The following is a 26,666-nucleotide window of genomic DNA, read 5'->3' on the forward strand; positions in this document are numbered from 1 at the left end:
ATACTTCCCTGGAATTTGAGAAGATGGTAAGAAGAAAATTTTCAGATTTATTTTTATGTGGGTTTTTATATTATCAACGACGGTAAATTAAAAATACCGTCGTTGAATATATATACTATGTCGGTGAATGAATAATAGCGTCGTCTGTGAGATTAATCTTTGTTTATGGACTGCAGTTTGCCAAAGGAAAGGATCAAGTGCCATACCCCCAAGCTGCCATTGAAGAAGTTAGGAAAGAATGGGCAGAGTTTGTGTGTGTTCATATGGAGTAGAGGAATTTTAGCATACTTAAACATTTTTATAAAATGTACAAATTTTGTTAGAATTAGACAAGTTTTTGTACAAAATTGGTTAGAATTCGCAAGTTTTTGTTGAAATCAACGTCCCTGTAAATTTGTTGAGGTTTTCATGTTGTGAAAAACCGTAGTTTGTTCAAAAAGACATTGTATACACATAACAACGTCACAGTTTTTAAAAAAGCGACGTAAGAGGTTTTTCAAACGACGCTCTTGGTTCTATAGACGACGTTGTTTTTTTGATATTAGACGGCGAGAAATTAAGAGTTGTGGTCGTGGAAAATATTTTGTACGTCGTTTTATGTGCAAAAATGGTCATGGTTTAGAATTTAAACGACGTTTTGTTTTAAAATTAAGTCGTTTATAATAATTTAAAACGTCGTTAATTTATTAACGCCGACGTGGTTTGTGGGTTTTATTCATAATATTTTATTCCATTTCATTCAAATATTCATAATAAATTGAAAATATATCCAAAAAATGCAACGTCAACTCCTATGAAGTCATTGAGATATTTTCTTCCCCCTTAAGCTTTAAAAAATTAAGTTTGAGTTATACAAATTTAAAATTACCACCAAAAAGAAAAATGTTTTCACGAGTCACAACATCACTTATACTTTAATGGTTTAGGGTTTAGGGTTTAGGGTTTAGGGGGATGAAGGTTTATTTTTGGGGTTTAGGGTTTATGGTTAATATATATTAGGCCCTAAAACCATAAATCCTTTTCTATAATTATTTAAAAATATATATATAATTTATGGTTTATATTTTATGGTTTAGGGTTTAGGGTTTAGGGTTTAGGGTATAGATGTCATATTTAACGACGGTTTTATTGTTTTCCGTCGATGATTTACGAAGAACGCATTTCTAAACCTTGGTTTCTTTAAAATGACGTTGTACACACATAACAACGTCATAGTTTTTACCAAGCGACGTAAAAGGGTTTACAAACCGTCGTATTATAAATTTATAACGACGGTAAATAATTCATAACTGACGTAGTTATCACAACTGCCGAACGACTGTATTTTAATAAACCGACGTGGTTACTTTGGGGTTCTGAAAACGACGTCGTTCTCTTTTTAATACTCGCCAAGTGACTTTTGGATTTCCGATGTAGTTATGACGGCGCTTGTTTATCTAAACGGACGTTGATTATTAAAATATGACGTCGCTATGTATATTAGAACCGACGTTGTACTTATATAATTTGTTTAAATATGATTTTTTCACGCGTTTTTTAACTCTCAGTTTTCAATTAGGGTTGCAGAATGATTCCTCACAAGAAATTGTCTTTCTGAAAGCAAATGGGTTTGCAGAATGATTCCTCACACGACCAAGCATGGGTTTGCTACATCCTCCTGTGTAGCAAGGGTGGAACCAGCTTTAGAACCTGCATGGGTTTGCAGACGCACAACCCACAACAGGATCTAAGGCTGGTTCCCCCCTGCTACACAAGAGGATTGAAGTTGATCACTGTGGAAAAGGGGACTACAATGTAACCAGGAATCGAGGAGTGGGCTTTTCACACTTTGTTGATTTTGATTTTCTGAAATTATTAGATATTCATCTGTGGCTGTGCAGGAGCTTGAGAACAAGAGGAAGGAGAGGGCCCAGCTTGCATATGAGAGGAAGAAACAGTTGAACAAGCTGAGGGTGAAGGCAGAAAAGAAACCACGATGTATTTGCCAAATTTGTGTACATATATTGTGTAAATATTGATCAATATTTAACACGAAGAGATTTGCCTTTTAAGATGAAAATGTTGTTGAGGATTGAGAATTAAATTTTGTTTTGTGTTAAGAAAGATATTACCAAAATAAAAGAAAAATTAATTAATTTTAAAAAGCTATAAAAATAAGACGGCGGTTTACAGAGAAGGCAGACGTATAAATTGAAAAAATACGACGGTAATTTGAACTTAGGACGTGGTAAATAAACACGACAGTAGTGTTGTAGGTACCGTCGTAGTATGCTCCAAAATAATAAGTCGATAAATTAATCTCTCGCGTCATGGTATATTATTTAACACGTCGTTTTTTGTAATATACCGACGTGTATTAATTACATATACACGTTTAGGTTGTGGAAAATGGTTTGTACGTCGTTTTCTGTGTAAAAATGGCCATGGTTTTAACTTTAAACGACGTTTGTTTAAAAATTACGTCGTTTATTATAATTTAAAACGTCGTTAATTTATTAACACCGACGTGGTTTGTGGGTTTTATTAATAATATTTTATTCTATTTAATTCAAAATATTTATAATAAATTGAAAATAAATCCAAAAAATGCAACGTCAACTCCTATGAAGTCATTGAGATATTTTCTTCCCCCTTAAGCTTTAAAAAATTAAGTTTGAGTTATACAAATTTAAAATTAAAACCAAAAAGAGAAATGTTTTCATGAGTCACAACATCACTTATACTTTCATGGTTTAGGGTTTATATAAATTTAGAAAAGGGATTAGGGTTTAGGGTTTTGTGGACGAGATATTTTAGGACATAAAACCCTAATCCCTTTGGAGAAATTATTTTTAAAAAAAATATATATATATAATTGTGGTTTTATTTATTAGGGTTTAGGGTTTAGGTTATATTTGTCTATTAGGGTTTAACGACGGTAGTTTGGTTTTGCGTCGTAAGGATATTTACAACGACGTCATTTTTAAAATAAGCGTCATGTTTAGGTTGAACTTTTAACGACGATTGTGTTTTGTTTTCCGTCGATGTTTTTTAAAAAGCGAGCTTTCTAAAAATTTCACCTCGACCTAAAATTTTCAGATTTCGCTCTAACTCTTATACAAGTTGCCAAAATTTTTGTGTCCTAAAACATTTCACTCCGCTCTCTCACTTCAACTCTAATTCAAAGTTGGTCTCTCCGTCGAATCCAAGTTGGCCAAGTTTACAACTCCGTCGAATCCAAGTTGGCCATAAGTTGTGAGCTCTGCCTACCTGTAAGTGCAAACCCTAATCTCATGCTTGTAAATTCATTGAATGATATTCAGTTCTGTGGTAAAGGGTTTTGTGATGTTTTAATGTTGTCGACGGTATGGGTTAATGGATTTAATGTTTATTGTTTTCATGAATCGGGTTTAGGGTTTAATGTTGTCGGATTTTTTAATACTCTCTGTTATTATGAATCGGGAATGGATTTAATGTTTTCATGCTTAGTATATGTTGGTTTCGTGCTTAGTATTAATGTATATGTTGTGTTCTGAATATATTCTGGGTTCTTGAAAATAAACTGGGATTTCGAAATCTTTTTTATGCATACGACGATGCTTGTTTTAACAAACCGTCGTCTATAAAAATATACCACGACGCTTGTTTTAACTACCGTCGTGGTTCAAGTTCGCTGCCGTCTGTTTCTTGCTAGCATTAGACGACGTTTTTTTAAAACCCGTCGTCTATATATGTGTAAAACGTCTGTTGTTGTTAAAAAACCGTCGTCTGTTTACTATATTATTTGCTATTAAAACCTTATATAATCTGCTATAGTGATAGTCATTGCTTGTCTTTTCACCTTATATATGTTGTGTTCTGAATATATTTTGGGTTCTTGAAAATAAACTGGGATTTCGATATCTTTTTATGCATACGACGACGGTTTTTTTAACAAACCGTCGTTTGTAAATATATACCACGACGCAGTTTTTAACTACCGTCGTGGTTCAAGTTCGCTGGCGTCGTTTCTTGCTAGCATTAGACGACGTTTCTTTTCAAACCCGTCGTCTATATATGTGTAATACGTCTGTTGTTGTTTAAAAACCGTCGTCTGTTTACTCTATTATTTGCTATTAAAACCTTATATAATCTGCTATAAGTGATAGTCATTGCTTGTCTTTTCACCTTATTATAGATAATAGGATATAGTGTCGGAGATGGATAAGTCATGGATGCACTCGGGTAGAAGATCGAAGGCATATGAGTTAGGGGTGGAAGCATTTTTGCAATTTTCTGTAGAAAATCTTCTAACTACAACGCATATCCGTTGTCCATGTGTTAAATGTGCGAATTTGAAATTGTTTGGGGTTGGAATTATAAGGGATCACTTATAATTTAATGGAGTTGACCAAAGCTATAAGAATTGGACATTTCATGGAGAACCTTGGGAACCAATTGCAACTAGTAATGCTAGTAGAAATGTTGAAGAAGATGATGACCATAGTAGGTACAGTTTTGTGTCTGAAGAAATAGAGATGGATGATAATGATTTTGGTGATTTTGGATCCGATCCTTATGAGTTTGCTAATGTGATTGGGGATGGAGATCAACCATTGTACCCTGGTTGTAGAAAGTACACCAAGTTATCGGCATTAGTGAAGTTGTATAATTTGAAGGCAAAACATGGGATGAGTGATGTATGTTTTACAGAATTATTGATACTTCAGGGCGAGTTGCTTCCAGAAGGAAATACAATACCGGCCTCTTTGTATGAGGCAAAAAAGACTTTGTGTGCATTGGGGCTGAGTTATGAGAAAATCCATGCATGCCCCAATGATTGCATCTTGTATAGGAAGGAGTATGAAGATTCAACTAATTGTCCTACTTGTGGTATCTCAAGGTGGAAGGAAACCAAAGATGGATTCTTGAAAGAGGGTGTGGCAGCGAAGGTGTTGTGGTATTTTCCTCCAATTCCAAGGTTTAAAAGGATGTTTCAATCACATGAGACAGCTAAGAATTTGACTTGGCATGCTGCTAGAAAATCAATTGACGGTCAGATGTCTCATCCGGCGGATTCCCCGTCTTGGAAACTTGTTGATGATAAATGGCCCGAGTTTGGTAATGAGCCGAGAAACTTGAGATTGGCTCTTTCATCTGATGGATTCAATCCCCACAGTTCTCTAAGTAGCAGATATAGTTGCTGGCCAGTTATCTTAGTTACATATAATCTCCCACCATGGCTGTGCATGAAATGAAAGTTCATGATGTTGACTTTATTGATTTCCGGTCCTAAACAACCCGGAAATGATATAGACGTCTACTTGGAGCCTTTGATTGATGATTTAAAATCTTTGTGGGATGGGATTAGAGGAGTGTATGATGCACACATAGGAGAATATTTTACACTCAGAGCTGCATTACTGTGGACCATTAATGATTTTCCCGCCTATGGAAACTTATCTGGTTGTGTTGTTAAAGGATATAAAGCTTGTCCAATATGCGGCGATGATACACCTAGTCATAGGTTGAAAAATGGCCACAAAATTTGTTACATTGGGCATAGAAAATGGTTACCAATTAATCATCCATATAGAAGGCAACGTGCAGCTTTTAATGGGAAACCTGAATATGGCACGCCTTTGGAGCCATTAAGGGGAGAAGAAGTGCTACATATGGTTGAAGATATTAATTACATATGGGGATCGAAAAAAGGGGGAGGTGGAGGTGAAAATGATGGTGACAGAATTTGTTGGAAGAAGAAGTCAAAATTCTTTGATCTTGAGTATTGGAAATACCTTCCAGTGAGGCATGTCCTCGATGTTATGCACATTGAGAAGAATGTTTGTGATAGTATCATTGGTACATTGCTGGAGATCCCTGGAAAAAATAAAGATGGGATTGCTGCTCGGTTAGATTTATTGAACATGGGGGTCAAAACTGATTTGCAACCCGAGTATGGAGAAAGAAGTACTCGTTTGCCTCCAGGGCCTTGGAATTTGTCAAGAGCAGAGAAGAGAGCGGTTTGCAATTCTTTCTATGGTATGAAGGTCCCTGAAGGTTATTCTTCAAATATAAAAAATCTTGTATCTTTACAAGATTCAAGACTTCTTGGCCTTAAATCACATGATTGTCATACCTTAATGCAACAATTGCTCCCTGTGGCAATTCGTTCTGTTTTGGAGAAGCCTGCAAGGTATGCAATAACTCGTTTGTGCTTCTTCTTCAATGCTATATGTGCAAAGATGGTTGATGTTTCCAAGCTAGATAAGTTGGAAGAAGATGTAGTAGTTACTTTGTGTTTGCTTGAAAAATACTTTCCACCTTCATTCTTCGATATCATGGTTCATCTAGTAGTACATCTTGTTAGAGAAGTTCGTCTATGTGGGCCAGTTTATTTTAGATGGATGTATCCGTTCGAAAGATATATGAAAGTTCTAAAGGGGTATGTTCAGAACCGTACTCATCCCGAAGGTTGCATTGCGGAGCGTTATATAGCTGAAGAAGCTGTAGAATATTGCACTGAACATTTATCTGATATTAGTACAATTGGAGTGCCATCAAGTCAGAAGATAGGAGTTTCAAAGCCATTATCAGGTTGCACAGTGAGCTTAGTTGATCGGGACCTGTTGAACCAAGCACATCTATATGTCTTGGAGAATACGGAGGAAGTTCTACCTTATATCGAGTATGAGTTTTATTCCTTAAGTTTCCATTTTAAATTATTCCTTATGTTTATCTTATATGTTTGGGACCGTAATGCTTGAATTTTTCGTGTCATGTAGGGAACATATGATCCACATCAAGGCCGCTTATCCAAAATTTAGAAAGAGAACAAAGTGGCTGCAAGATAAGCACAATAGCACTTTCATTCAATGGCTACACTTCAAGGTATATGTTATTCAATAACATATTGGACTTTTAATTTTCTTCTTTCTATGTTAGATTGAATTAAGATATGATTAATTTGCAGGTTCAAAGTGAACTTGATGAGGGAGGCAATCATGGGGTATCAGAAAATTTAAGGTGGCTAGCAGCTGGTCCAAACATGGCAGTGCCATTATATAGGAGCTATCTTATTAAAGGTGTTAAATTTAACATCAAGGCACAAGATGATGTGCGGACAGTTCAAAATAGTGGAGTTTATTTACTTGCACATACCATGCAAGTTGCTAGTGCCAAGGATAAAAACCCAATTCTCTCAAATATGGGTTTTTATGGTGTCATTCAAGAAATTTGGGACCTTGACTACCAAAAGTTTACAATCCCAGTCTTTAGGTGCGATTGGATAGATAGTACTTCCGGCCTTGTAGTCGACGAACTTGGATTTACCCTTGTAGATTTGAGTAAAATTGGACATAGGAATGACCAATTTGTTTTGGCTTCTCAAGTCAAACAAGTATTTTTTGTTGACGACCCGATGCATCATGGTTGGTCGGTAGTGTTATCAGCGCCTAATAGAGAATATAATGATGATGTTATTGGTGATGATGTCTTAGGTGATGTGAGAATTGAGTGTGAGCCATTTACTAGAGGGATGCCAAATGTTGACACATTTGATGAACTAGTGGGTGAGTTTGGGAGTCAAAATATTCGAGATGGGTGTGAAGATATATGGATTGAATGATGCTCTTGTAATTTATGAAATTATTTATGCCCTAAACAGCACTACTGTATGACATTAATTTTGCAATAAATTGTAATGTGTTTTCTTCACTTTCATTATGCAGGTTTTGGACACAAAACAATCAGTACATAAAATACTGGTTCAGTATTATAAAACGACGGTCCTTATAAAACTGTGAAAAACAGACGTCTGTTGCCATAAAATTGTCAATCAAAAACGACGTTTTGGAGCATTCAACGACGGCATTGAATTAACCGACGTCTAAAAGCGAACTAAAAGTGAAAAAAGACGACGTTATTGTCAAACAGTTATTAACGATATCACGTCGGAGAAGGATAAAGAGCCGACATGTAATTACAAATAACATGACTTCAGTACAATAATACCGACGTCTAAAAGGACAGATATCGAACCTGAACGTTACAAAAGACGACGTCTTGGATGGATTAGACGACTATTATTTTACTAAAGACGACGTATAAATAGAGAAACACGGCTGTCTTTTACATGATCACGACGTTGTATATCACATACTACGTCGTTTATAGAAATAAATATGTCGTAAGTCATGAGCCTAACATATTTTCCACGTCGGTTATGTAAATATATAAGACGTAGTAAATATTAATAACGTCGTATTTTATTTATTTAAAGACGTAGTATATACATACACACGACTGCGTTTGTATAAAATAGGTCGTCTATTCTTCTAAATGAAAATTTTTTGGTTCATTTTTCAGTATACAGACATCGGTTGTTTTTGTAAATGACGTTGTTTATTGTGGGGGTCTTTTTGTTACAACAGCTCTAGGTGGACTTGGGCCGCTATAAAGAGAGAGTGACATTGCCCCTTTGCCTGGGTTCGAGGACTAGGCCCCAAAATATCCCGAAAGAATGCTGATTCTTAGGGAATATTCTGGTCATCTTCAGTAGCTCCTTGCAGGTTTTGATGTATAACAGGTTCTTGAATGATTTTGCTTGATTTTGTTGTATTGGAAGTGCTTTTCTTGAAGTGGAGTATGTGTTGCAGGTAGTGGAGTAGTGCTGGAGAAGATGTTGAAGAAGATGGAGTTCATGGCAGCTGGGATGGCATACAGCAGCAAAATGGAGTTTACAGCAGCAAAATGGAGTTTACGGCAGCAAAATGGAGTTTACAGCAGCAAAATGGAGTTTACGGCAGCAAAATGGAGTTTACAGCAGCAAAATGGAGTTTACGGCAGCAAAATGGAGGTTTGCTAGAGTACGGCAGCAAAAGAATGGTTTGCTAATTTCTGTGTTTGGAATGGCTAGAGCTTGGGGTGTTTTGGGGTGAGCACGCAGCAAGAGTACGGCAGCATGAACCGGGTTTGGAATGGCTAAGGCTAGGTGCCTTCCGGCAGCAATGAGAATATGCTTGCTCATGCCGGCCCCCCGGTTTCTTGGTTAAGGCCTCCTTTTATAGGCGTTGGAGTTCACCTCTCTATGCACGCATGCTGTTCCGACATCAAGGTGGTTGCGCATGCTACTTGGCTGTGCACTCTTGTCTCCCAGTTGAGATGATGAGGCTCCTTTCTTCTATGTAGTGCCAGGTGGTTGGTTTTGGGGAGAAAAGATAAGGTTTTGGTTCCGTATGGTTGGTTTAGTGTCGTATGGGAGAGGTGCTAGACATATGGGTAGGTGTTGGGTGCTGGTGAAGTGACGAATTTATCTCTCTGCTTACCCATTCAGTGGGCTCAAGAAAATGGGCTTGGATTTTGGGGCTCCCAAGCAGCCGAAAACCTCCATTCTTTTGAACCTTTAATGGGCCTCATGGATCCTTGTAACCATCCACACCACAACCCGCTCAGCAAGCCCCGGGCATATATATGGCTTGGGCCCACTTAAGCTTGTCGGGTGGTTTAGCATAAGAAAATGTATTATTTGCTTGGCATGGCATGTACATTATTTGTATATTTATTTAATGAATTAATTCCCAAAATACCATTTTGGTTAGCATGAGGCAATTATTGTATGTCACATTGGGCTTAAGACATCTTTGGGCTTCTCGTAATATTTTGGGCCTCAACATTAGCCCCCTTGATTATTGGGGCCATGAAAGAGCTTTGAAATGGTCCGAATAACCAATTTCTAGCCCAAAATGAATGGCAGTGGCATGGCATGGTTGGTTCTTTCCAGTTAATAGTTTCTGAAATCACAGCCAGGTCTTTTCCGGGAAGGTTGGAGGGGTCACAATGGTCCCGCTTAAAACCCAATCTTCTTAGACACCGAAAGTGTCGCCTTGAAGAACTTTCCTAGGCACCGTAGTTTTAGAGATCACTGACTGGAGTTACCAAGAGTTGGCCTGACATTGAGGATAATGCTTGGTTGAATTTTCTCTGATGAGCTTAGCTTGCATGATTCATTTGCTTGAGGGACTAGAGATGCTTGATTTAGCATGGTTATGGCTTTTGTATTGCCTTGCATTCTTGACAATGGCTCGTTTGCTTGATATTGGCTTGCATGCTTAGAATTGAAATGTATGCTTGGCATTGGTGTGTACGCTCGGCTTTTGCTTGTATGCCTGGTATGTTGTGCTTGTGATTTTTGTGAAAATGATATAAACTTTTGCTTTGATCACTGCATGATGTGGCTTGGGCTATACCTTTGTTGCAATGGTAGCATGATTTTTCTTCACGATCATGCCACTGATTCTTTACTTCTGCATTTTTGTTGATAATTTTTCGATTTTCTGAGTTTCACAATCTAGATTGTTTTTGGTGTTTTGCAGAAATTGCTTCGGATCGCCAAGAACTGCTTCCCCATCTTGTCTGAATTTATGATTATGCCACTGAGTTTGCTTGGAAGGTTGTGAGTTATTTTAGGGGTTAGGAATTAGTTTGGGAAAAAGAAGGGAACTAATTTGTAATAGCTCTAGGAGTGACTAACAGCATGTTGTTATAGCTCTAAGTGCATGGCTTCCCATCCCAAAGACACTTAATGAAGGTGGCTGGTGTGGCAATATGGGATTGTTAGATGATTCACGCACCAAGAGTGATTAGAATAATTGTAGTGCAATGATGTAGTAGGTTGGTGCGAATACGTAGGAGAGTGGAGTAGAAAAGGTCTTTGAGGAAATACGGACTCAATGTCATGCCCACTTAAAAATTCTTTATCTCCAAAGACAGTAATTCACTTAAAAAGGTGGTGGGCATGCTGGTGACTAAGGAGGATGAACAACTTCTCATAAGTGGAGTGCCTTTTCATTTGTTTACTTAAAAGTTGGAACATAGCTCTGCCCTTATGCTCTCTTATGGTTATAAAGCATGAGTATATAATAATAGAAAGGCTTAAGAAGATGGGTCAGAGGCTTATCTCTTTCGGCAGTTTGTAAACTCTCCTTGGGTTTTCCCCAGAGCAATGCAGCAAGGTCCCAAGAATTGTCAGCAATGCTTGCAGCGGATCCGGAAAGCATAAGAAAGGTGTCACTTAGGACTAGCATATCCAAGGCCCAGTATTTATTTTCTTTTATTCTTGCTTTCTATCGCAACCAAGAGAACGAAATGTGAGAGTTTGGCAGGGGCTTGTTTCGTTAGCAAGAGCCTCGTTTGACATGTTGTTGATAGGCTCGAGAGTTATGCTCGATTAAGTAACTAAGCTTGCTTGGCATGTTGCTTGTTGTTGGCTTGGGAGCTTGGCACGTGATTTTGCTAAAGTTGATATGTGTATTGATCCACAAACGCTTGTATTGATGCATGGTGGTTTGAAGGAGAGATACGGGCTTGAGATAGCATTAGAGAGTTGCACATTGTCTCCTTGACCGGCTTGGCCTTCAAGTGGGCAAAATTACGTTGCCCCTTCACTTTGAAGCTCTTTTACTATTTGCAAGGGGGTGCTCTCTTTTCCTTTCATTTGGCACATGCTTTATTTTCTGATTTTCTCTCCTTCTCCTTTTGCTTCTTCTTCTTCAAGAACCAAACCCGTGGGTACTGTTCAGCAATCCAGAAGTCACTTTTTGGAAGCTCCGATAAGAAAACTTTCTTCATGAAAGTTGTTCATCTGCTTGAGAACTAAAGTCTGTGAAATTTTGAGAATTTTCTGAATTTTCCTGATGCTTCAAAAAGGGTTTGCAGCTTCTGTGTTCATTAGTGGCTGGTGAGTTTCTGCAGATTCTGTTTCTGCACTTGTTTTTAATATCTGCTGCTCTGATGATTATGCTTGCTTCATGAAATTTGCTTGAAATTGTGTTGTTTACATCATATCCAAAATTGAGGATCATCCAACCGTTGTAGTGTTTCCTGCCCTCATTTTTCTGAAGTGTGTTCATGGATTGATGTTGATGCCATTGATGCATGCTTGTTTTCTTGAAGCTTGAGTTCCTTTGTATTTCTCAAAACTTTGTGAATTAGGCACTGAATTCTGAGGTTGAGCTTGTGATTTAGGGTTTTAGCTTGGTGATAAACAAGACTTAGACAAGCTCACTTGAATAATGCATGCCAAGTGTTTGTGATAAATAACTCATAGTAGCTTGCTGGCTGTTTTTTGAACATTCGAAAATTTTCTCTTCGAATCCGAGTTGGAGCTTTTGACACATGAAAATAGACTTCTTGATGGTAGTTCTGGAACTGGTCTTGTGTCATTTGAAGCAAAAATGAATTTCTTGGTGCAATATCAAAGTAAGGACTAAGCTGCTGAAATGGTGCAGTTTCTGCTGCATGGCTTGTTTTTTGGGAATCTGTTTGGCATGCTTCCCTAGTACCAAATGCAATGAAATTTTGTGAAAATGAAGCTTGATGTGTCTAGTTTTGATCTGGAAAGTTTGGGATTGTTTGGTTGTAAGCTTGATTTCTAGTGATTTTCCAAAGTTTGGATGTTGCAGCTAGAATGGTTGGAAAGCTTGTGCTTGTTTTTGCTTGGTATGTTGCTTTGAATTTTGAGAATTGAGCATGTCCTTTATCTTGGCATTGGGCGCTGATCTTGGTATTGCTATGGGTACTGCTATAGCATCATTTTGAGCAAAATCATTGTGGTAGCGTGATGTTGAGAGATATTGCCGTGAGAGCATGAGTTTTCCAATGCGGCTCAATTTGCTTGAAATGCTTGAATTGCTCGGATAGCTTGAATGAAATGTAATTGCTTGGCATGTAGTTTGGGCTGATGAATATGCTTGGCATGCCATAATTGACTTGTGAGTTTCTTTTAGCCTTTGCATGGATTCGATTCACTTGGTCAATGAGCTTGGAATGTTGAGAAATAGAGTACTTGGCTTGTTGTACATGTCCTGCTTGAGTCTTGAAGAGCTTACTTTAGTTTTTTTTTTTTTGCATTTTGTTCTTGGAATGCTTGTGCCTTGTTGAATTTGTTTTGCTAGAATCATAGAGATTGCTTGGTGTGCTATAAATCCATCTTTCTTGCTTGGCATATGGCATAGATTATAGTCGGATAATTGTATTATTGAAAAGGCTTGCTGTGTTACTTCTTTCCAGCACCTCTTTATGCTCCTTGACAAGGTTAATAGCAAGGCTAAATTGCTCCCGGTGTTTTAGCATCATTTCCTGGACACTTGGGCTTGTATTGCTTGCGGCTGTGGAATAATTCTATGATTGTGCTTGCAACGTTCTTGCGGGTAAGTTTGAATATGTGAGATTCAACATAAGCCATTGTGTTCACAATAATTAAGTATCGCTTGCATAACCCTTGTGCGCATGTTTCAGATACCAGAAGCTTGAGTTTGGTTCGACATCCATATTCATTTCTCAGCACTATAGCTAGGATAAGCTTGTGACAAGCCATATTGTCCGATCTTCCGACGGTAAGTTGCATGTTGGTTGCAGTATTCTTTTGGATGTCTCGCATGCTTTCTTGTCTAGCTGGAGCATGACTTTGCTTGGACTTGTCTATACTTTCTTATGCTCCAATTTCTTTGATATTTCCAAGTTGGATGATTTGCGTGGCATGTCACAACTTCTTCTTTTTTTTTTTTTTTTCTTGGCTTGTATTCGCATGTTTGATTTGAATCTTCCCATTGAGTGGCTTTTCTTGGCTTGACCAGTTAGCTTGGCATGTTGTAAATGAACTCAACTGACACGCATGGGGGTTCTGCTCGATTGGCTAAGCTTGTGTATAACTTTTGCTTGACATGTTTTTGCATTGAGCATTGGCCTCATTCACTAATTTGCTTTCCTACGCCATTGTAGGATTTAGCTTGGTTGCTTTATGTGAATTTCCAAATTTTGGAATTTGAAGAAGTTGCTCTGCAGGCTTGTCTCTTTTATCTTTGCAAGGCTGATTGCGTTTGTTCTGCTTGCTTGCTGGCTGCCCTGCATTTATTTATTCTTTCTCCAGTAGCTTGCTTCAAAATGGGGAGAGCCTCCTTCTTTGATTGCCTTGGCACTACAACAGCTTGAATGATGGTGAATAAATATGATGAAATGGCATGTCTTGGTCATATATGAATAATCCTGATAGTTGGTCTGTATGGCTGCTTTGAACTTGGCATGGTTGGGTCATTTATGTCTAGCCATAAGTGCATGATTAGCCTTTTCGTGAGTAAATTGCATGTTTATAGTTCATAGCTGCTAGAAATGCTTGTAACACTGCTTGAAATGCTTTTCTTACAGCTGGAGGACTTGAAGGTGCTGGAAACTTGTAGAGTGTAACAAACAACTACTACTACTCCAGAAATTTGGGCTGTCTCTAGTTCTTAGTAAGGAATTCTTCCCCACCGAATGACCTCATGTATCTGTCTTGCTTGGCATGTTGCTTTGAATTATGGGAATTGAGCATCTCCTTTATCTTGGCATTGAGTGCTGATCTGGATATTTCTTAATGAAATGTAAATGCTCGGCATGTGGATTGGTATTATGCCCTGTGAATTTGCTATGAACTTGATAGCATGAAGGTTAGTGTTGGTCGCTTGCACCTTGACTTGACTGGGAAAACTATGACTTGACTGGTAAAATTTATGCTTCCGGCGCCCCCTTTCATTTATGAGTCCCTTTCCGGCGCTTGATGAGAAGCTCCAAAGCATGAGAAGTTTAATTCGCCAGGAGTTTGATAGCATGAAAGTGAGTTTTTTTGTTGCCTGCAAATCATGTTTTCCTCTTTCCAGCACCAATTTCCTCTTTCCAGCACTAATTTCCCTTTCCAGCATCAATTTCCTCTTTCCAGCATCAATTTCCCTTTCCAGCATCAATTTCCTCTTTCCAGCATCAATTTCCCTTTCCAACACCAATTTCCCTTTCCAGCACCAATTTCCTCTTTCCAGCACCAACTTCCTCTTTCCAGCACCAACTTCCTCTTTCCAGCACCAACTTCCCTTTCCAGCACCAATTTCCCTTTCCAGCACCAATTTCCTCTTTCCAGCACCAACTTCCTCTTTCCAGCACCAACTTCCCTTTCCAGCACCAACTTCCTCTTTCCAGCACCAATTTCCTCTTTCCAGCACCAACTTCCTCTTTCCAGCACCAACTTCTCTCCTTCCAGCACCAACTTCCTTTCTTCCAGCGCCTCATTTTTCTTAAAGAATACCTCTCTGTGCTTGATTCTTAGCTAATTTCCTCTCAAGTGTCTTTTTCAGACTTAGCTGAGGGGCTATGAAGTATGAGAAGTCTGATTTGCTAGGAGTTTGATGAATGTGAGTTTTGCTTGCTTGTAATTTGTTTGGGAGAATTATGCTTCCGGCGCCTCCGAGTACCTTTCCGGCGGCTAATTTTTTACTAACATATTCTCTTGTTCCTTTGTCAGGCTTGATTCAGAGGCTCCATGAGAAATGTCATCTCCTTACTGATTTGACAGCATGAAAATTAGTTTTTGGGTTGCTTTCACCTTGACTTGCAATGTGAGGGCTTATGGAGGATTTGAATTGCTTGACAGGGGGACTTTTGGGTGAGACAGAGAACGAGCTAGTTGTTGAGGTTGCTTTGAGTTCTGGAGGTTAAGGAGCACAGACATTGGCAAGATGTTTGAAAGAGAGCAAGTGCTGAAAAGGTTTGAAATAAGGCAAGTGCTTGAAGAATGTTTTTAGAGGTGCAATGAGCTAGTTGGGCTGTTGTAAGGATGGATTGAGCTTCGCTTGAGTTTGTATCACCAGATCACTCTATGGTAAGAAACTGTGGAGGCTATGGAGGTTATGAAGCACATAAGGATGTTTAAAGTAGGCAGGTGCGTGAAGAGGTAGGTGCTGGAAGTGGTAATAGGAAAGTGCTGGAAGTGGTAATAGGCAAGTGCTGGAAGTGGTGCTGGAGGATTGTAACTTTGTTTGACATGATATAGCTTGGACTTCCTTTGAGGATGTAAAAATGGTTGAGTTGAATATAGCTTGGTCTGGCATGAAGTTGAGTCACATAGTTCCTTGGAATCAAGGTATAGATTGGTCTATAGCACCGTAGTGAATGGGCATGTTCACTTTATACGAGCTTCGGCTAGCATGGCTTGGAGGTGATCTGCTTTGAAGCTTTGATTAAATTGGTTTGGTAGGCCTGCATGTATCTTGCATGTTTTGGAAGTGCTTTGTACCCGGATGAGTTTGGAAGTGCTTTGTACCCGGATGAGGTGCTGATGGGGTGATGTGCATTAAAATGCAATTTAGGTGTTGTGCGTAGGAAACAATTTAGGAGCTGTGCACTAGCCCCGTAGCGATTCAGGTGCTGTGCACTAGCTCCGCGGCAATTTAGGCTAGTCCCGCAGCAACTTAGGCACGGCAGTAACTTAGGCTAGCCCGGCAGCGATTTAGGCTATACAAACAGCCATTTCTATCGCCCTTCTATCACCCTTCTATCACCTTAGCAGATACAAACAGCCATTTCTATCACCTGTTTATCACCACTGTATCACCTGTTTATCACATGTTTATCATCTGTCTATCACCTGGCGAACAGAACACGACCAGTCGCATGAGCAGTGACGACCGGTCGTTTTGAAGCGGATTGTAAAGGGACCGGTCGCATGAACAGTGACGACCGGTCGTTTTTGAAGCAGATTGTAAAGCGACCGGTCGCATGAATAGTAACGACCGGTCTCCCTCTTTTTTTTTTTTGGTTGCTTGCTTGCATGATTGGTTCATCAGACATGTATGATATAAAGTAGTTTTTGTTAGCTTGTCTCCAAATTGCTTCATTGGCGTATTTTGCATGAGAGATTTTTTTCTTTATTCACATGGGTGTGTCTCCAAAATACTTTCTTGATTCCCAACTGTAGGCATGTGAGTAAGCTGAGCATAGCTCGCAACATCTGGCTGAAGTCTTGGCAGAGAGGAGAGCTTAGCATCAAGCTGCATTTGTGGGAGAGACTGACAGAGCCAAATCCTCTGGTTCCAATGATGCAATCGGAGGTCCAAAGAAATTTTTTGGAGCGCCATCAACTGTGCATGGCAGCAGCTACGTTCTTGGATGAAAGAGAGAGAGAGAGAGAGAGAGAGAGAGAGAGAGAGAGAGAAACTCAGAAGTATAACTGGTGTTGGCCTAGTTGAGCAATGGTGGAATCCATCTTGTGGCGTATGAGCCATGGAGTTTGAGCCGATCTCAGATGGCAGTGAGTGTACCAATGATGAGATTGGGTCGATGACAGAGATGATGAGGCTGAGAGCATTGAGCAAGTGCACCGTCTTCTTCTCTCCCAGCGTTTGCACAACATCTGGAGAGGTGAGGGCTGCTACGAAGGTGATTAAATTACGGTGAGGGCCAGCCACTGTAGTTCGAAAAATGGACTGCGGGGACTGAGAAATTCACGAGTCGATAGTTTCGCTGAATTGTGATGGTGGTAGAGCAGACTATTACTTTGCCATTCTCTACCCTTGTTTTCCTTCTCTTGTGCGTTGTGTCATGACTGAGTGAGAGGACAGTGGTTAGGGGCTTGCATCATAGTTGAAGCCCCCAGTCAGTTTGCCGGTGAGTGGATGTTGAGCTCAAGTTTTTATTATTACTCTTTTTTTTCTTCTCTGCTTCGTCTGCTATGTTTCTCTTGAGTTTGAAAACTTTTCTTTGATTTTGCTTTAGATTTGCCTGGCACGGAGCCCCCAAGTAATTTGGATTTGGGGATGGATGTGGAGTTTGCTTGGGTGTCTCTGGCACCTCAATGACATGAGTGATCCATTTAGTGCATTGACAAGATCATATAAAGCTTGTGGTTGTGAAGGAACCACTGCGAGAGAAAATGACCTAGTCCCCAGCAGAGTCGCCATTTATGTGGGGGTCTTTTTGTTACAACAGCTCTAGGTGGACTTGGGCCGCTATAAAGAGAGAGTGACATTGCCCCTTTGCCTGGGTTCGAGGACTAGGCCCCAAAATATCCCGAAAGAATGCTGATTCTTAGGGAATATTCTGGTCATCTTCAGTAGCTCCTTGTAGGTTTTGATGTATAACAGGTTCTTGAATGATTTTGCTTGATTTTGTTGTATTGGAAGTGCTTTTCTTGAAGTAGAGTATGTGTTGCAGGTAGTGGAGTAGTGCTGGAGAAGATGTTGAAGAAGATGGAGTTCATGGCAGCTGGGATGGCATACAGCAGCAAAATGGAGTTTACAGCGGCAAAATGGAGTTTACGGCAGCAAAATGGAGTTTACAGCAGCAAAATGGAGGTTTGCTAGAGTACGGCAGCAAAAGAATGGTTTGCTAATTTCTGGGTTTGGAATGGCTAGAGCTTGGGGTGTTTTGGGGTGAGCACGCAGCAAGAGTACGGCAGCATGAACCGGGTTTGGAATGGCTAAGGCTAGGTGCCTTCCGGCAGCAATGAGAATATGCTTGCTCATGCCGGCCCCCCGGTTTCTTGGTTAAGGCCTCCTTTTATAGGCGTTGGAGTTCACCTCTCTATGCACGCATGTTGTTCCGACATCAAGGTGGTTGCGCATGCTACTTGGCTGTGCACTCTTGTCTCCCAGTTGAGATGATGAGGCTCCTTTCTTCTATGTAGTGCCAGGTGGTTGGTTTTGGGGAGAAAAGATAAGGTTTTGGTTCCGTATGGTTGGTTTAGTGTCGTATGGGAGAGGTGCTAGACATATGGGTAGGTGTTGGGTGCTGGTGAAGTGACGAATTTATCTCTCTGCTTACCCATTCAGTGGGCTCAAGAAAATGGGCTTGGATTTTGGGGCTCCCAAGCAGCCGAAAACCTCCATTCTTTTGAACCTTTAATGGGCCTCATGGATCCTTGTAACCATCCACACCACAACCCGCTCAGCAAGCCCCGGGCATATATATGGCTTGGGCCCACTTAAGCTTGTCGGGTGGTTTAGCATAAGAAAATGTATTATTCGCTTGGCATGGCATGTACATTATTTGTATATTTATTTAATGAATTAATTCCCAAAATACCATTTTGGTTAGCATGAGGCAATTATTGTATGTCACATTGGGCTTAAGATATCTTTGGGCTTCTCGTAATATTTTGGGCCTCAACATTTATTATAACAACGACGGTGATTTACCTTAACCGCTATTTCCACGTCAATATTAATGGAAAAAGTGAAGTAACAATACTATTTCACGACGGTTATATAAATATATTCGAAGTCGTATGATTTAATAACGTCATATTTTATTTATTTAAAGACGTAGTGTTTTCTTTTACACGACGAATGTTGTATAAAATAAGTCGTCTATTCTTCTCCATGACAATTTTTTGGTTCATTTTTCAGTGTACAGACGTCGGTTTTTTTTTTAAATGACGTTATTTGTTATAACAACGACGGTGATTTACCCTAACCGCTATTTCCACGTCAATATTAATGTTTTGGGTAGTTCTAGAGATCGGATTTCACTCAAACTTAACCAAATGACTCCTCCCACCATAGTATGATGTTGCCCAAGTTTTGGGCTCGATCAGAAATCAATTGGTGTAAGAAATTGGACATTTCAAGTTCAAAGGCAGTTCGTTACTAATTGGAGTGGTTGATGTTTTGGGTAGTTCTAGAGATCGGATTTCACTCAAACTTAACCAAATGACTCCTCCCACGATATTATGATGTTGCCCAAGTTTTGGGCTCGATCCGAAATCAATTGGTGTAAGAAATTGGTCAATTTATGTTCAAAGGCAGTTCGTTCCTAATCGGAATGGTTGGTGTATTCCATAGTTCTAGAGATCGGATTTCACTCAAAACTAACCAAATGACTCCTCCCACCATATTATGATGTTGCCCAAGTTTTGGGCTCAATCCGAAATAAATAGGTGTAAGAAATTGAACAATTTATGTTCAAAGGCAGTTCGTTCCAAATGAGAGTGGTTGGTGTTTTGGGTAGTTCGAGATCGGATTTCACTCAAAATTAACCAAATGACTCCTCCCACCATATTATGAGGTTGCCCAAGTTCTGGGCTCCATCCGAAATCAATAGGTGTAAGAAATTGGACAATTCAAGTTCAAAGGCAGTTCGTTCCTAATTGAAGTGGTTGGTGTTTTGGGTTGTTCTAGAGATCGGATTTCACTCAAAATTAACCAAATGACTCCTCCCACCATATTATGAGGTTGCCCAAGTTCTGGGCTCGATCCGAAATCAGTAGGTGTAAGAAATTGGACAATTCAAGTTCATAGGCAGTTCGTTCCTAATTGGAGTGGTTGGTGTTTTGGGTAGTTCTAGAGATCGGATTTCACTCAAAAGTAACCAAATGACTCCTAACACTATATTATGAGGTTGCCCAAGTTCTGGGCTCGATCCGAAATCAATAGGGGTAAGAAATTGGACAATTCAAGAAGGCAGTTCGTTCCTAATTGGAGTGGTTGGTGTTTTGGGTAGTTCTAGAGATCGGATTTCACTCAAACTTAACCAAATCACTCCTCCCACCACATTATGTTGTTGCCCAAGTTTTGGGCTCGATCCGAAATCAATAGGTGTAAGAAATTGGACATTTCAAGTTCAAAGGCAGTTCGTTACTAATTGGAGTGGTTGATGTTTTGGGTAGTTCTAGAGATCGGATTTCACTCAAACTTAACCAAATGACTCCTCCCACCATATTATGATGTTGCCCCAGTTTTGGGCTCGATCCGAAATCAGTAGGTGTAAGAAATTGGAGAATTTATGTTCAACGGCAGTTCGTTCCTAATCGGAGGGGTTGGTGTATTCCATAGTTCTGGAGATCGGATTTCACTCAAAACTAACCAAATGAGTCCTCCCACCATATTATGATGTTGCCCAAGTTTTGGGCTCGATCCAAAATCAATTGGTGTAAGAAATTGGTCAATTCAGGTTCGAAGGCAGTTCGTTCCAAATTGGAGTGGTTGGTGTTTTGGGTAGTTCTAGAAATCGGATTTCACTCAAACTTAACCAAAAGACTCCTCCCACCACATTATGATGATTTACAAGTATTGGGCTCGATCCGAAATCAATTGGTGTAAGAAATTGGACAATTCAAGTTCAAAGGCAGTTCGTTCCTAATTTGAGTGGTTGGTGTTTTGGGTTGTTCTAGAGATTGGATTTCACTCAAAACTTAACCAAATGATTCTTCCCACCGTATTATGATGTTGCCCAACTGTTGGGCTCGATCCGAAATCAATTGGTGTAAGAAATTGGACAATTTATGTTCAACGGCAGTTCGTTCCGAATCGGAGTGGTAGGTGTTTTGGGTAGTTCTAGAGATCGGATTTAACTCAAAACTAACCAAGTGACTCCTCCCAACATATTATGAGATTACCCAAGTTTTGGGCTCGATACGAAATCGATTGGTGTAAGAAATTGGACAATTCAAGTTCAAAGGCAGTTCGTTCCTAATTGGACTGGTTGGTGTTTTGGGTAGTTCTAGAGATCGGATTTCACTCAAACTTAACCAAATCACTCCTCCCACCATATTATGATGTTGCCCAACTTTTGGGCTCGATCCGAAAGCAATAGGTGTAAGAAATTGGACAATTCAGGTTCGAAGGCAGTTCGTTCCAAATTGGAGTGGTTGGTGTTTTGGGTAGTTCTAGAAATCGGATTTCACTCAAACTTAACCAAAAGACTCCTCCCACCACATTATGATGATGTACAAGTATTGGGCTCGATCCGAAATCAATTGGTGTAAGAAATTGGACAATTCAAGTTCAAAGGCAGTTCGTTCCTAATTTGAGTGGTTGGTGTTTTGGGTTGTTCTAGAGATTGGATTTCACTCAAAACTTAACCAAATGATTCTTCCCACCGTATTATGTTGTTGCCCAACTGTTGGGCTCGATCCGAAATCAATTGGTGTAAGAAATTGGACAATTTATGTTCAACGGCAGTTCGTTCCGAATCGGAGTGGTTGGTGTTTTGGGTAGTTCTAGAGATCGGATTTAACTCAAAACTAACCAAGTGACTCCTCCCAACATATTATGAGATTACCCAAGTTTTGGGCTCGATACGAAATCGATTGGTGTAAGAAATTGGACAATTCAAGTTCAAAGGCAGTTCGTTCCTAATTGGACTGGTTGGTGTTTTGGGTAGTTCTAGAGATCGGATTTCACTCAAACTTAACCAAATCACTCCTCCCACCATGTTATGTTGTTGCCCAAGTTTTGGGCTCGATCCGAAATCAATAGGTGTAAGAAATTGGACAATTCAAGTTCAAAGGCAGTTCGTTCCAAATCGGAGTGGTTGGTGTATTCCGTAGTTCTAGAGATCGGGTTTCACTCAAAACTAACCAAATCACTCCTCCCACTGTATTATGATGTTGTCCCAGTTTTGGGCTCGATCCGAAATCAATAGTTGTAAGAAATTGGACAATTCAAGTTCAAAGGCAGTTCGTTCCTAATTGGAGTGGTTGGTGTTTTGGGTAGTTCTAGAGATTGGATTTCACTCAAACTTAAGCAAATGACTCCTCCCACCATATTATGATCTTGCCCCAGTTTTGTGCTCGATCCGAAATCAATAGGTGTAAGAAATTGGACGATTCAAGTTCAAAGGCAGTTCGTTCGTAATTGGGGTGCTTGGTGTTTTGTGTAGTTCTAGAGATCGGATTTCACTCAAGGTTAACTAAATGACTCCTCCCACCTTATTATGATGTTGTCTAAGTTTTGGGCTCGATCCGAAATCAGTAGGTGTAAGAAATTGGACAATTAAGGTTCAAAGGCAGTTCGTTCCAAATTGGAGTGGTTGGTGTTTTGTGTAGTCCTAGAGATCGGATTTCACTCAAGCTTAACCAAATGACTCCTCCCACCATATTATGATGTTGCCAAAGTTTTGGGCTCGATCCGAAAGCAATAGGTGTAAGAAATTGGACAATTCAAGTTCAAAGGCGATTCGTTCCTAATTGGAGTGGTTGGTGTTTTGGGTAGTTCTAGAGAACGGACTTCACTCAAACTTAACCAAATGACTCCTCCCACCATATTATGATGTCGCCCAAGTTTTGGGCTCGATCCGAAATCAATAGGTGTAAGAAATTTGACAATTCAGGTTCAAAGGCAGTTCGTTCCTAATTGGAGTGGTTGGTGTTTTGGGTAGTTCTAGAGATTGGATTTCACTCAAACTTAAGCAAATGACACCTCCCACCATATTATGATGTTGCCCCAGTTTTGTGCTCGATCCGAAATCAATAGGTGTAAGAAATTGGACAATTCAAGTTCAAAGGCAGTTCGTTCCTAATTCGAGTGGTTGGGGTTTTGGGTAGTTCTAGAGATCGGATTTCACTCAAACTTAACCAAATGACTCCTCCCACCATATTATGATGTTGGCCAAGTTTTGGGCTCGATCCGAAATCAATAGGTGTAAGAAATTCGACAATTTATGTTCAAAGGCAGTTCATTCCTAATCGGAGTGGTTGGTGTATTCCATAGTTCTAGAGATCGGATTTCACTCAAAACTAACCAAATGACTCCTCCCACTCTATTATGATGTTGCCCAAGTTTTGGGCTCGATCCGAAATCAATAGGTGTAAGAAATTGGACAATTCAAGTTCAAAGGCAGTTCGTTCCTAATTGGAGTGCTTGGTGTTTTGGGTAGTTCTAGAGATTGGATTTCACTCAAGCTTAACCAAATGACTCCTCCCACGATATTATGATGTTGCCCAAGGTTTGGGCTAGATCCGAAATCAGTAGGTGTAAGAAATTGGACACTTCAGGTTCAAGGGCAGTTCGTTCCTAATTGGAGTGGTCGGTGTTTTGGGTAGTTCTAGAGATTGGATTTCACTCAAACTTAAGCAAATGACTCCTCCCACCAAATTATGATGTTTCCCCAGTTTTTGGCTCGATCCGAAATCAGTAGGTGTAAGGAATTGGACAATTCAAGTTCAAAGGCAGTTCGTTCCTAATTGGAGTGGTTGGTGTTTTGGGTAGTTCTAGAGATCGGATTTCACTCAAACTTAACCAAATTATTTCCCCCACCATATTATGACGTTGCCCAAGTTTTGGGCTCGATCCGAACTCAATAGGTGCAAGAAATTGGACAATTCAAGTTCAGAGGAAGTTCGTTCCTAATTGGAGTGGTTGGTGTTTTGGGTAGTTCTAGAGATCGGATTTCACTCAAACTTAACCAAATGACTCCTCCCACCATATTATCATGTTGCCCCAGTTTTGGGCTCGATCCGGTATGAATAGGTGTAAGAAATTGGACAGTTCAAGTTCAAAGGCAGTTCGTTCCCAATTGGAGTGGTTGGTGTTTTGGGTAGTTCTAGGCATCGGATTTCACTCAAAAGTAACCAAATGACTCCTCCCACCATATTATGATGTTGCCCTAGTTTTGGGCTCGATCCGAAATCAATAGGTGTAAGAAATTGGACAATTCAAGTTCAAGGGCAGTTCGTTCGTAATTGGGGTGCTTGGTGTTTTGGGTAGTTCTTGAGATCGGATTTCACTCAAGCTTAACCAAATGACTCCGCCCACCCTATTATGATGTTGCCCGAGTTTTGGGCTCGATCCCAAATCAGTAGGTGTAAGAAATTGGACAATTAAGGTTCAAAGGCAGTTCGTTCCTAATTGCAGTGGTTGGTCTTTTGTGTAGTTCTAGAGATCGGATTTCACTCAAGCTTAACAAAATGACTCCTCCCACCATATTATGATGTTGCCAAAGTTTTGGGCTCGATCCGAAAGCAATAGGTGTAAGAAATTGGACAATTCAAGTTCGAAGGCAGTTCGTTCCTAATTGGGGTGGTTGGTGTATTGGGTAGTTTTAGAGATTGGATTTCACTCAAACTTAAGCAAATGACTCCTCCCACCATATTATGATGTTGCCCCTGTTTTTGGGTTGATCCGAAATCAATAGGTGTAAGAAATTGGACAATTCAAGTTCAAAGGCAGTTCGTTCCTAATTGGAGTGGTTGGTGTTTTGGGTAGTTCTAGAGATTGGATTTCACTCAAACTTAACCAAATGACTCCTCCCACCATTTTATGATGTTGCCCAAGTTTTGGGCTCAATCCGAAATCAATAGGTGTAAGAAATTGGACAATTTATATTCAATGGCAGTTCGTTCCTAATCGGGGGTGGTTGATGTATTCCATAGTTCTAGAGATCGGATTTCACTCAAAACTAACCAAATGACTCCTCCCACCATATTTTGATGTTGCCCAAGTGTTGGGCTCGATCCGAAATCAATACGTGTAAGAAATTGGACAATTCAAGTTCAAAGGCAGTTCGTTCCTAATTGGAGTGGTTGGTGTTTTGGGTAGTTCTAGAGATCGGATTTCACTCAAAACTAACCAAATGAATCCTCCCAACATATTTTGATGTTGCCCAAGTTTTGGGCTCGATCCGAAATCAATAGGGGTAAGAAATTGGACAATTCAAGTTCAAAGGCAGTTCGTTCGTAACTGGGGTGCTTGGTGTTTTGGTTAGTTCTAGAGATCGGATTTCACTCAAGGTTAACCAAATGACTCCTCCCACCATATTACGATGTTGGCCAAGTTTTGGTCTCGATCCGAAATCAATAGGTGTAAGAAATTGGACAATTTATGTTCATAGGCAGTTCGTTCCTAATTGGAGTGGTTGGTGTTTTGGGTAGTTCTAGATATTGGATTTCACCCGAACTAAAGCAAATGACTCCTCCCACCATATTATGATGTTGCCCCAGTTTTGGGCTCGATCCAAAATCAATAGGTGTAAGAAATTGGACAATTTAAGTTCAAAGGCAGTTCGTTCCAAATTGGAGTGGTTGGTGTTTTGGGTAGTTCTAGAGATTGGATTTCACTCAAGCTTAACCAAATGACTCCTCCCACCCTATTATGATGTTGCCCAAGTTTTGGGCTCGATCCGAAATCAGTAGGTGTAAGAAATTTGACAATTAAGGTTCAAAGGCAGTTCGTTCCTAATTGGAGTGGTTGGTGTTTTGTGTAGTTCTAGAGATCAGATTTCACTCAAGCCTAACCAAATGACTCCTCCCACCATATTATGATGTTGCCAAAGTTTTGGGCTCGATCTGAAAGCAATAGGTGTAAGAAATTGGACAATTCAAGTTCAAAGGCAGTTCGTTCCAAATTGGAGTGGTTGGTGTTTTGGGTAGTTCTAGAGATTGGATTTCACTCAAACTTAAGCAAATGACTCCTCCCACCATATTATGTTGTTGCCCCTATTTTTGGGTTGATCCGAAATCAATACGTGTAAGAAATTGGACAATTCAAGTTTAAAGGCAGTTCGTTCCTAATTGGAGTGGTTGGTGTTTTGGGCAGTTCCAGAGATTGGATTTCACTCAAGCTTAACCAAATGACTCATCCCACCATATTATGATGTTGCCCAAGTTTTGGGCTCGTTCCGAAATCAATAGGTGTAAGAAATTGGACAATTTATGTTCAATGGCAGTTCGTTCCTAATCGGAGTGGTTGGTGTATTCAATAGTTCTAGAGATCGGATTTCACTCAAAACTAACCAAGTCACTCCTACCACCATATTATGATGTTGCCCAAGTTTTGGGCTCAATCCGAAATCAATAGGTGTAAGAAATTGGACAATTCAAGTTCAAAGGGAGTTCGTTCCTAATTGGAGTGGTTGGTGTTTTCGGTAGTTCTAGAGATTGGATTTCACTCAAACTTAGGCAAATGATTCCTCCCACCATATTATGATGTTGCCCCAGTTTTGGGCTCAATCCAAAATCAATAGGTGTAAGAAATTGAACAATTCAACTTCAAAGGCAGTTCGTTCTTAGTTGGAGTGGTTCGTGTTTTGGGTAGTTCTAGAGATCGAATTTCACTCAAACTTAACCAAATGACTCCTCCCGCCATATTATGATGCTGCCCAAGTTTTGGGCTCGATCCGAAATCAATAGG

At 39.8% G+C, this 26,666-nt stretch overlaps 1 long non-coding RNA gene across 1 annotated transcript; it reads left to right on the top strand.

The window, feature by feature from the left end:
- The first annotated feature begins 13,037 nt into the window (after positions 1-13,037).
- On the top strand, positions 13,038-14,380 carry LOC148294684 (uncharacterized). Its single transcript, XR_015835101.1, has 3 exons — positions 13,038-13,166; positions 13,255-13,352; positions 14,161-14,380. It is a non-coding gene; the product is annotated as an uncharacterized LOC148294684 (long non-coding RNA).
- Positions 14,381-26,666: the final 12,286 nt, after the last annotated feature.

This window comes from Prunus avium, chromosome 4 (genome assembly GCF_965620075.1).
Source record: "Prunus avium chromosome 4, drPruAviu1.hap1.1, whole genome shotgun sequence".
NCBI lineage: Eukaryota > Viridiplantae > Streptophyta > Magnoliopsida > Rosales > Rosaceae > Prunus > Prunus avium.